This window comes from Schistocerca nitens, chromosome 2, assembly GCF_023898315.1.
Source record: "Schistocerca nitens isolate TAMUIC-IGC-003100 chromosome 2, iqSchNite1.1, whole genome shotgun sequence".
Lineage (NCBI taxonomy): Eukaryota > Metazoa > Arthropoda > Insecta > Orthoptera > Acrididae > Schistocerca > Schistocerca nitens.
The window spans coordinates 709,743,643-709,756,015 of NC_064615.1; positions in this window are offsets into that span (position 1 = coordinate 709,743,643).

Genomic DNA, 12,373 nt, shown 5'->3' on the forward strand with positions numbered 1-12,373 from the left:
TAGGTTTCAGTACTAAGTCTAGGGGACTAATGGCCTCCGATGTTAGGTCCCATACTGCTTACAGCCATTTGAACCTCTTTTGACATGCACACTGTTGCCTCACAGTACAGTCATTGTGAGAAATGACTTCGCGGGAGGCCACACAAAGTTGCTATCAACCGCTATCGCCTGGTCATCATTTGAAAATGTGCTACAGACCACTGGCATTGACACTTAAATTAGGTCTTTTATCTTCTAATGCTGACCGGAAATCTCATTAGGAGCACATCATTTATTTTCGAATGTTTGCTGGTGTGTGAATAAAAGAGACGAAAAAAATCTTTTGTAGCGCTCTCTCCGTGATTATCACTAACCAGAACCCGTACCGAGTGCTGGAATGAGGGTCAGCTTAGGTACGATCAGCTCAGAGAAGGGGCGCAGCTGTCTTTTTGCGACAACACGTGCTCTGATATGACGTCATACCTTCTGTCACTATGAGTGCCATATTTCTCACAACACCAATCACTATTTTTCTTTGAAAGTGCCATAAAAACTGTCAGAGGAGAGTGTACAACGGGACTCGCCGATTTGGTCCAAACTTTGTGAGGATAAGCAGGTAGATTCCCCTTTCAGGTTTCTAGAATATTTCGCCTGAGTGGGCCGTAGGAAAGGGTAAACCGTTCTCTAATGATTTGCTCATAGACTATGAGAGGGTTTGAATGGCATTTGGCGTAACAGTTATGTGATATAATGGTCAAGCACTCTAATTGCCAATTCGTCAGACTGGGTTAGATTTCTACTGCTGGCATGATTTCTTTCCATTTTAGCTCCCATTTTATTTTATTACTCGCAATGTTAAACTATTAATTACAAAATTTGAATACACTGAAACATGTCAGTTTATGTATATATAACCAATACGTTCAATTGAGTTACGACTGCTACTCTTCTAAGCCTAAAGAACATACACTCCTGGAAATGGAAAAAAGAACACATTGACACCGGTGTGTCAGACCCACCATACTTGCTCCGGACACTGCGAGAGGGCTGTACAAGCAATGATCACACGCACGGCACAGCGGACACACCAGGACCCACGGTGTTGGCCGTCGAATGGCGCTAGCTGCGCAGCATTTGTGCACCGCCGCCGTCAGTGTCAGCCAGTTTGCCGTGGCATACGGAGCTCCATCGCAGTCTTTAACACTGGTAGCATGCCGCGACAGCGTGGACGTGAACCGTATGTGCAGTTGACGGACTTTGAGCGAGGGCGTATAGTGGGCATGCGGGAGGCCGGGTGGACGTACCGCCGAATTGCTCAACACGTGGGGCGTGAGGTCTCCACAGTACATCGATGTTGTCGCCAGTGGTCGGCGGAAGGTGCACGTGCCCGTCGGCCTGGGACCGGACCGCAGCGACGCACGGATGCACGCCAAGACCGTAGGATCCTACGCAGTGCCGTAGGGGACCGCACCGCCACTTCCCAGCAAATTAGGGACACTGTTGCTCCTGGGGTATCGGCGAGGACCATTCGCAACCGTCTCCATGAAGCTGGGCTACGGTCCCGCACACCGTTAGGCCGTCTCCCGCTCACGCCCCAACATCGTGCAGCCCGCCTCCAGTGGTGTCGCGACAGGCGTGAATGGAGGGACGAATGGAGACGTGTCGTCTTCAGCGATGAGAGTCGCTTCTGCCTTGGTGCCAATGATGGTCGTATGCGTATTTGGCGCCGTGCAGGTGAGCGCCACAATCAGGACTGCATACGACCGAGGCACACAGGGCCAACACCCGGCATCATGGTGTGGGGAGCGATCTCCTACACTGGCCGTACACCACTGGTGATCGTCGAGGGGACACTGAATAGTGCACGGTACATCCAAACCGTCATCGAACCCATCGTTCTACCATTCCTAGACCGGCAAGGGAACTTGCTGTTCCAACAGGACAATGCACGTCCGCATGTATCCCGTGCCACCCAACGTGCTCTAGAAGGTGTAAGTCAACTACCCTGGCCAGCAAGATCTCCGGATCTGTCCCCCATTGAGCATGTTTGGGACTGGATGAAGCGTCGTCTCACGCGGTCTGCACGTCCAGCACGAACGCTGGTCCAACTGAGGCACCAGGTGGAAATGGCATGGCAAGCCGTTCCACAGGACTACATCCAGCATCTCTACGATCGTCTCCATGGGAGAATAGCAGCCTGCATTGCTGCAAAAGGTGGATATACACTGTACTAGTGCCGACATTGTGCATGCTCTGTTGCCTGTGTCTATGTGCCTGTGGTTCTGTCAGTGTTATCATGTGATGTATCTGACCCCAGGAATGTGTCAATAAAGTTTCCCCTTCCTGGGACAATGAATTCACGGTGTTCTTATTTCAATTTCCAGGAGTGTAGTTTTTGATGAAAAAAAAGTGAGTATACGAAGAAATTTAGTGTAACTGTCTATGAAGAGCGTTTAATCTGTGGGTGTGATGTTCGCAGTGCACATTTTTGATCCCCTTACTTTTTATTCGGTATCAGTGATGCATGGAATGCAGGGATAGTGAATGAACTTGGACATCGTATTAATGCATTAACAAAGAAAACAGAGCGGAAATCGTAAACGTATACGCAACATACTTGATCTTAATGCATTGCACGCCGCTAATATCGCAGCAACACTACTTCACACCTATCATGACGATATAGTGAAATGTAGTCTGTTTACGTGTTCAGTATGACGGAGTTTTGAACAACAGCAGACATTTTGGTTCTGTGGGGCAATGGCCAGGCACATGGTGTGTCAGTCCGCGAACTCGGGTTTGATTCCTGTTGCTACAGCAATATGTTTCACTAGCAACAGTTTTGTGCGACCTGACACTACTGCCAACGTCAATAATTTTACTGCCAATGAGAACGAGAAAAGTGTGACAGTGCCGACAGAGAAGCCGACAGAATGTGCAAGCAAAATTAAGTATATGCCGTTTAAATCACAGAAGAGGAGCGAGGATGTACCGGATGGGACATCATTCAAGGCAGAATAAGTAAATTTCACGTAACAAATATTACGTTGATGATGTAGATAAAAGTAACATTAGACGGCCATTTCTGTGACGTCAGGGACAATCTAAGGTAAAATGAAGACCGTTGACTCAATAATGCAAATTTTTTTGTGAAAGTAGCTTTATTTTATTCAGGATTACAATATACAATTTTATACCTTACTCTCTTCGCTTTTCAACACAACCTCAATTTAGAGAGACAGCCTTCCGGCACCTTACTTGGATGGCCTATATGACCGCATGGTACCACCCTATTGCTCGACATCGGAGCCGATGTCTTGCTGCATCAATAACCTACGCCCCCTGTTTCCCGCCCTATTAGGCCAAACAGATGAACGTCGGAGGGCGTGAGATGCGGGCTGTAAAGGAGATTCGGAACAAGAGTCCAACGTAGTTTTGTGAGCTGTGTTGAGGGCTCAGACTTGCGTGAGGCCTTGCGATGTCATGGAGGAGAAGTTCGTTTGCATTTTTGTGGCGACGCACAAGCTGAAGTAGTTTGTTCGGTTTCCTGAGGGTAGCACAACACACTTAAGCGTTGATCAGTCATAATACCATTAGGAAGAACATCAACACAATTACCTCTTCAGAGTTTCAGAAGAATGTCGTCAAGACTTTGCTGGCTGAGTTTGTGGCTTCTTCGGAGGAGAGGTGGTGTTAAGTAAAGCATTATATTTATCATGTGTTATAAATATCCTGCCACTCTTGTTTCTTAAACAGGTTTAAAAAACTCTCTGTTGCCGCTGAGTTAGCATTCATAGATAATTTGTAATTATATATACTTTTTTTTTAAACTAAAACCTTTTAGTGTTAAAATTTGTGCGTCCTTGTCTGAAAGATCATTCACAATTTTACTAAGAGAGTACCCATCTAGTGATGAAGAATGAATAAAAATGTAAAAATATTGTCTATCGCTATGGTAGTGATCCCCTACGCCCCGGCTGGAAAAAATACAGTCTGCATCAGATAATGAGTTTAAGATATCTTCCAACATCCTTTTCCTTGCACAAGCATATACAAAATTGATATTGAAGTCACTACACACAACTAATTTTTGGTACTTCCTATAAAGTGAACCAAGAACCCTGTCTAACTTGAGCAGAAATATTCTGAAGTCAGAATTAGGGAACCTATAAATAACAACAATTAGATCTTTAGTTTCACTAAATTCATCTGCCCTTGCACAACCTCACATACCTGTTCACTGCAGTGTTTTGATACATCTACAGACTCAAATGGAATATTGTTCTTCATGTACATGGCCATTCCCTCACTGCGCAAGGAGTTCTTGAATAACAGCTGGTTAATCTGTATCCCGGTAAAGGAAGCATTTGTCTTTTCAAATTATTTAAGTGGTGCTCTGATACACCAATAATGTCAGAGTCAAAGTATATATGCAGTTCACTTACTTTATACCTAATACCTCTTATTTTGATGAAGTGTCCTAATCCCTTTCCCACTTGGATACCCTACTTCCTTTGAAGGTGGTTCCGTTGTTATAGGGACTTCCTTTAAGCAGCGATACCTATCAACTGACTTCAATCTATGAGACGTGCAGCTCTAACACCAACTACGACAGGAATTTTCTCATGAGTGATCACACCACCGCCGACTACACTATCGCCTATAGGCTTTGCCAGACTCCACTTCCCATACCTATTGAGTTGCAGGCCACGTCTAGTGAAACACGACGTATTGATAGTCTCAACCGGCACCACTGCAGCATAAGCCATGCCCCATGCCATCAGTGCCTTCTCAAACCCCATGTTAACACAACCAACTAGTGCCTTAACCCCATGTAAACACACCTAACAAGTGCATTACAGTGAAGCCGACCGTGGTACTCAAACAGCTGCATGAAGTAAACAATTGTGCCACCAGTTTTTCAAGTCATCACCTACATCATACTCCCCTCCCCTAAGAAGACTATTCCCCACCACCAACAACAATCGCTATCTGTCCCTCTTTCGTAAAATTCCCGGATAATTCCCCGATGTTAATAGTCACCTGAGCCAACCCTCAACCAGGCTTCACAATGCCGGTGACCTGGTATTCACTCTCCAGCACTTCTTGCAACTGCTGGCCCACACCACAGCCATGTGAACTACCTAGCAGCAGAACCTTGTGCTTTCTGTTACAATTTTGCAACTGACTTGGGCTCCCTAATTGCCGATAACAGCTGCATGTTTCCTACATCTACAGCTACAAAAGGCTCGTCTTCACTCAACTCCGACAGTTGGTCAACTCTATTGTACGCGAAGTACATCTGTCCGAATATCTCCTCCTCCTTGCTGCCTTCTTACCAACTGCCAGTTCCCATTCCACAGCGCCACTCGCCCTTCTCATCCTATCTCATACAGTTGGCGGCCGATTGAAAGAAATGCCCGGAGCTACACCACACACGGTGCACTCAAACTCTCACGCACTACTAGCAGGATATAGCATCTTATCAACAGTTTAGACGATGTCCTTCTGTTCCAGTTGTCAATTTCATCTCTTATTCTGTTTCTGTAACACATTCCACATTTAATATCGAAAAAATGGTTCAAATGACTCTGAGGACTATGGGACTTAACATCTATGGTCATCAGTCCCCTAGAACTTAGAACTACTTAAACCTAACTAACCTAAGGACATCACACAACACCCAGCCATCACGAGGCAGAGAAAATCCCTGACCCCGCCGGGAATCGAACCCGGGAACCCGGGCGTGGGAAGCGAGAACGCTACCGCACGACCACGAGATGCGGGCGGGTATTTAATATCGCTTCACACTATTATTCAACACTTTGAATTATTTGTATATTACGATTGTTAACGTAAATCATTTCTTATATAGGCTATTAAGCTGTTAACCATATGTACGCGGTCCCATTATTAAAGTTTACCGGCCGTTGTGGCCGAGCGGTTCTAGGCGCTTCAGTCTGGAACCGCGAGACCGCTACGGTCGCAGGTTCGAATCCTCCCTCGGGTATGGATGTGTGTGATGTCCTTAGGTTAGTTAGGTTTAAGTAGTTCTAAGTTCTAGGGGACTGATGACCTCAGATGTCAAGTCCCATAGTGCTCAGAGCCATTTGAACCATTTTTGAAAGTTTTAGTTTCAAAACACTGTAGAAAGACAACCACTGCTCAGAATGGCGTCAAATTTGAACATCATATTATTGGCGATTGGGAAACGTCATGGAACAAACGAAACTATAATTTGACCAATAGACAGCACTGTGAGAGTCAAATAAGTACACCAGCAGTGGCACGGCACATGGCTGTTTCTCAGTTTGTGTTCGAGACGCCCAACATAAAAGTCTCCGTGAAGGATCATGCTCTGCTGGTAGAGCTTTTGTTACAAAAACGGTGTCTGTGCGCCAGTAGCCCCACACAAGTTCCGCACACTCAAGGGTGAGGGCTTGGTCAAATGTCTGCTGACATAAAATCGAAGAGACAAGTTCTTTTGAAGTGCAGTGTGGCAGAGGGAGGAAAACAGTTGATCCGACGTTTGTCGAAGATGTGGCGACAGCACTTCAGAAAGGGTCGAGCGATGATGTGCAAACACACAGTGCAGGGAGAATTACCTAAAAGTTGTGCACGCCTGCGTGCACAGCGCATAAAATCCTACGAAACATACTGCATTGCTATTCATAATGAATCATTCCTGTTGAGTAGTTGCTTCTTGCTGACTTGCCAGGAACACAACCATTTGCTCTGGAACTTTTTTCTCGCGTGGAAGTGGACAATGAACGGCCATGGAATATTCCCTGGACAGATAAATCTCATTTCCGTCTCCACTGACATGTCAGTACACTGAGGTGCAGAATATGGACAACGGAAAATCCGAACACATATCAACCCGTACAACTTCATTCTCCATATGTGACCGTTTGGTGTGGATTAACTGTGCGTTTTTCGAGACAGAGTTCTGTTACCTGCGCCTTCACTGGTACTGAGAGTCTATGGCTCATCAACGGCATTCTAACACTTCAACAGAGTGGTTGTTTGGGTAGGATCATTTGTATTCAAGATGGCGTTCCTTCGCACTCTGCACAGCCAGCGAAGAGAATGCTGCAGAGCCATTTCGGATATGCTAGAGTTCGGTTTTTGACCCCAGTGTAATGAAAAAATGAGGTCATTTTGCTTTTTATGCGTTTTTTGGCCCCAAGACGAAAACCAACGTCATTTTTCTGTTCATGTAGTTTTTGGTCCTAGCACAGTTAAAAACCGATTCTTCCAACGGAACTGGGGCGACCTTTACGTAGTGTATGAGCTTACCTAACTGATAGTGTCACAACTAATTACTGCCAAAGTTGTGCAGTCACGCACATTCAACAGTACATATGGTATAACGGGCAACTTAAATCTCAGTCATTGTATTGCCGATTTTTAGCCGACTCCAGCTACGTCGTTAAGATGCTCACAGCGCCACCTACTAGTAAAATTATCGTTTATTTGCCTCTGACATTTGCACCTGCGTTAGTGATATGCTCCCAATTTGACGTATTTTGAGCACTCACACAATGTCAATTTTTTTTTTTTTTTTAATTTGTTCCCTTCCAAGTTCTGTACTGCATAACATTTTCAGTTATGTTACCGGTCCACTTAGAAAGGTGACATTTCCTCCATGTTTGCACTCTAGATGTTTACTTTCCAATATTGTTCATCAGTACTGTACCGTCTTCAGCGACGATAGTCAGTTAAATTGTGAAGACGGTCTCGTAAGCCGAAAACCGTTTAACCAGATAGATGAATTTCATGGAATATCCATAACATTGTGTTTTAATTTATAAAACCTGTATTTTCAACTGAAGGATTATCTCCTTACTTTCCTATTTTAAGAACGTAAATTAGTCATCTCTCCAAGAACAGACATGAGAGATAAAATTATGTTAGTTACGGATACAGTCGTCCACCTTAGCCACTCATAAATTTCCCACAAGATGAGAGCAAAGACCGAGCCACTAAAGCTGTGCAGTAGCACCGTGATTTGGCATGCGCTTCAGGCACGCAAGTGCAGGCGCTGCCTGCCCTGGTGAGAGGCGTGTTCCTCCAGCGCAATCGCGCCCTCCACTGCGCGCCTCCTGAACCGCAGGTGGCTGACAAAACGGGGAATCCCAAGTCTCCCTTTGTGGCGCCACGCCAGGGGTTGCTCACAGACGTACTGCCATTGTTCTGCTCCCCACAGGATCGGCACAGGCGACAAAGCGCCGCTGCAGGATTCCGCAACCTTGTTACGGACCCCGGATTGTCTGCAATTTCCGCCTCCAGAAGCTCATAGGGCACCCCTCAGGCGCTCCTTCAGCAAACCAGAGCCTTACTTCTGCTTTTGGTTCCATCGTATCTTCAGTAGCCCATATTGTGGTTTACTATTGATTTGGTTTTGTAAGATCCCAGAATTTTCTCACTCTTACTTCGAAGCAAAGATAAGCATTTCAAATTATTTCTCAATTTAAACACTGCAAGACATTCTGAGACATTGATCTTTGGTTAGGATCAGTCCTCCTTATGTCTTGCGTATCTGTGCGCGTCGATGGGACCATGTGTGTGTGTGTGTGCGTGTGTGCGTGAGCGCATGGGTGCGTTTATGGAGGAGAGGTGGGTTAAAGGAATATTTAGATAGACGAAGTCACAAAGAAAGAGAGAAAGAGAGAGACAAAAAAAATGGCTCTGAGCACTATGGGACTCAACTGCTGTGGTCATAAGTCCCCTAGAACTTAGAACTACTTAAACCTAACTAACCTAAGGACATCACACACATCCATGCCCGAGGCAGGATTCGAACCTGCGACCGTAGCGGTCGTGCGGTTCCAGACTGTAGCGCCTTTAACCGCTCGGCCACTCCGGCCGGCAGAGAGAGACAAAGAGAGCTTGCAAAGGGGGTGTAAAAGGGGAATTTGCGTGCAACACTAAGGCACCGAAGCCCTTATTGTTGGTTCTTCATGCGAAGAGTTGGTTAAATCTAAGTCAAGCTGTATTTTCCACTGCTTAGATCAACTATGCTTTCAATAGAGAATTTAGTGGAAATGGCGGCGATTTAGAAACATATTTTTTGCGTGCCAGCACTTGATTTAATATATATTTTCCTGACTGAAGTTCAGCTATTTGTTTTTCAATCATTTTACTTTTTCTCAGTTGAAATTTATCGTCTACCGGTCTTCTAAAGGTAACATGTTGAATTATACTACAAAATTACACATTGCATATATTATTTTACTAGTATTATTTTTCCTGTTGTACTGATTCGATCACACGTAACTGTAAGCAAAGCTAGGCACAGTAAAAAATGTCATTAACAGCTGACGCTGTTGGCTCATGAGCAGCTTTCGGTACTGAAGAAGCAATCGTAAGGAAATTCGTTTAAGATATTAACTACCACTCATATTTTTATTGAGATTATATATAATTGGCTGATGTAAACGATGAGGTACTGTGTGGAAATGGAAATCGTGTTTAGAAAGGTAAGTAACAAACAATTGCTTTTCTCTCTTTGTTTGTTGTTTGGTCGTCCTGGGATTGCAAATAACAATTTCGATGCTTTCCATTGCTTCTGGAATAACCAGAAACTAAAAAATCATAAGCGTCACCAAAATTTTTTGGTTACGAGTCCTACCTTTCTCCCATAAACAAGAAGTAGGCGCCTATTTTTGGGAGATATCAAGTAGGGCGAAAGATCGTACGCTATTTTTTCCTTCCTCAACACGTATCTGAACTATTTATTTTGCAGTTCATTAATTTTTCCTCTTACAGAAAGTATGTCAAGTTCTTGCAGATCCCTTATTTCTTGCAAAGTCCCTTCTGAAACGGGTCTTAATAGCATAGAGGAATCTCATTCCCATTAAATTCATGTGAGATACCTCTCTGCATTTTAGCATCCATAGATCACTCTTACGTAACACAGCCGGAAGAGCCATTGTCCTGAAGAATTTTGTTCATGTTTCTCTTCTGCACTGGTGGCATAGTCCTACGTACTGTGCGGAAACTTAAGATTATATATCAGTCTTAAATTCAATGTCCAGGTTATAATTGTATGTGACGCTACAACCAAGGATGTGATGTGTGTGACTTGTTCTAATAATACATAATTGATATTTAATTTCACTGAATTGGGTTCCTTCCTTCCAGATAACATTTTTGTTTTTGTCATGCAGATTTCAAAGTTATATCTCTCACAAGTCTTATTTAGGAGCTGAATGGATTTGTGCAGGTCATCTGATGTAGAATCTAAAATTGCCTAGTCGTCTACGGATGAGAGGATGTTCACTACCCTCTAATGAAATCTCTAATCCCCATTCAGTTCTTTTAAAAATATAGGCTCCAACCCGTCAGTGTGTGGAGTGAAGAACGCTGCTGACAGGCTGCAGCATGATTAACCCCATAGGTTTATTACTATGCCTTCATCAACCTCGACAATATTATCTGCTAAAATAACTGTGCATGTGTAAAAGCATTTTAGAACATTTGCGATATGATTTGGAAGTCCATTCTCAGGAAGCATTTCCCACAGATTTCCTCTTAAAACCCTACCGAACGATCTCTCCTGATGAATGAATCCAGTATATAATTCCAGGTTCTGCTGTAGGCGCTTGTCCATTTTTACGTGCTGAATGCAGCCACGATACGCAAACTACCTTTCCTGTGGAATTTTTGTCTTTGTCCAAGAGGAGCTCTAAGATATTTTTCTGGTGCACAGAAGAAACTTACAGTACTACAGAAATAGTAAGTGCAAATGGAAAAGCAAGAGAATATTGACAATACTTCACGTTAATGACAATTCATCAAGTACTGAAAGTGTGAAACCACCAGTATCTAATTAATTTAACTGTTATCCCTCAATAACATAGCTATACATATAGACAATGTTTGTAGACTACATGAAGGCATTTTAATGAATGCGTAGAGCATTTCTCCAGAGAATAATGATAGAAGAGCAGACCAATCAATCCGACTCGTATTGAAAAATATGTATAAAAATGCAACAATAAAGCCTGAAACTGACTCAGGAGTACCTGATATATATACTGATATCCTCTTACGGAAATGTAAATTTTTCATTCACCCTGTCTTAAAATATAATATGAAGAACTTCATTATTCACTGATGGTCAGTTAATTATATGAGATGACTAGCTTTTTTTTTTTTTTTTTTTTGGTCATCAGTCTACTGACTGGTTTGATGCGGCCCGCCACAAATTCCTTTCCTGTGCTAACCTCTTCATCTCAGAGTAGCACCTGCTACCTACGTCCTCAATTATTTGCTTGACGTATTCCAATCTCTGTCTTCCTCTGCAGTTTTTGCTCTCTACAGCTCCCTCTAGTACCATGGAAGTCATTCCCTCATGTCTTAGCAGATGTCCTATCATCCTGTCCCTTCTCCTTATCAGTGTTTTCCACATATTCCTTTCCTCTCCGATTCTGCGTAGAACCTCCTCATTCCTTACCTTATCAGTCCACCTAATTTTCAACATTCGTCTACAGCACCACATCTCAAATGCTTCGATTCTCTTCTGTTCCGGTTTTCCCACCGTCCATGTTTCACTACCATACAATGCTGCACTCCAGACGTACATCCTCAGAAATTTCTTCCTCATATTAAGGCCGGTATTTGATATTAATAGATTTCTCTTGAGCAGAAATGCCTTTTTTGCCATAGCGAGTCTGCTTTTGATGTCCTCCTTGCTCCGTCCGTCATTGGTTATTTTACTGCCTAGGCAGCAGAATTCCTTAACTTCAATGACAACGTGACCATCAATCCTGATGTTAAGTTTCTCGCTATTCTCATTTCTACTACTTCTCATTACCTTCGTCTTTCTCCGATTTACTCTCAAACCATACTGTGTACTCATTAGACTGTTCATTCCGTTCAGCAGATCATTTAACTCTTCTTCACTTGCACTCAGGATAGCAATGTCATCAGCGAATCGTATCATTGATATCCTTTCACCTTGTATTTTAATTCCACTCCTGAACCTTTCTTTTATTTCCATCATTGCTTCCTCAATGTACAGATTGAAGAGTAGGGGCGAAAGGCTACAGCCTTGTCTTACACCCTTCTTAATACGAGCACTTCGTTCTCGATCGTCCACTCTTATTGTTCCCTCTTGGTTGTTGTACATATTGTATATGACCCGTCTCTCCCTATAGCTTACCCCTACTTTTTTCAGAATTTCGAACAGTTTGCACCATTTTATATTATCGAATGCTTTTTCCAGGTCGACAAATCCTATGAAAGTGTCTTGATTTTTCTTTAGCCTTGCTTCCATTATTAGCCGTAACGTCAGAATTGCCTCTCTCGTCCCTTTACTTTTCCTAAAGCCAAACTGATCGTCACCTAGCGCATTCGCAATTTTCATTTCCATTCTTTTGTATATTAT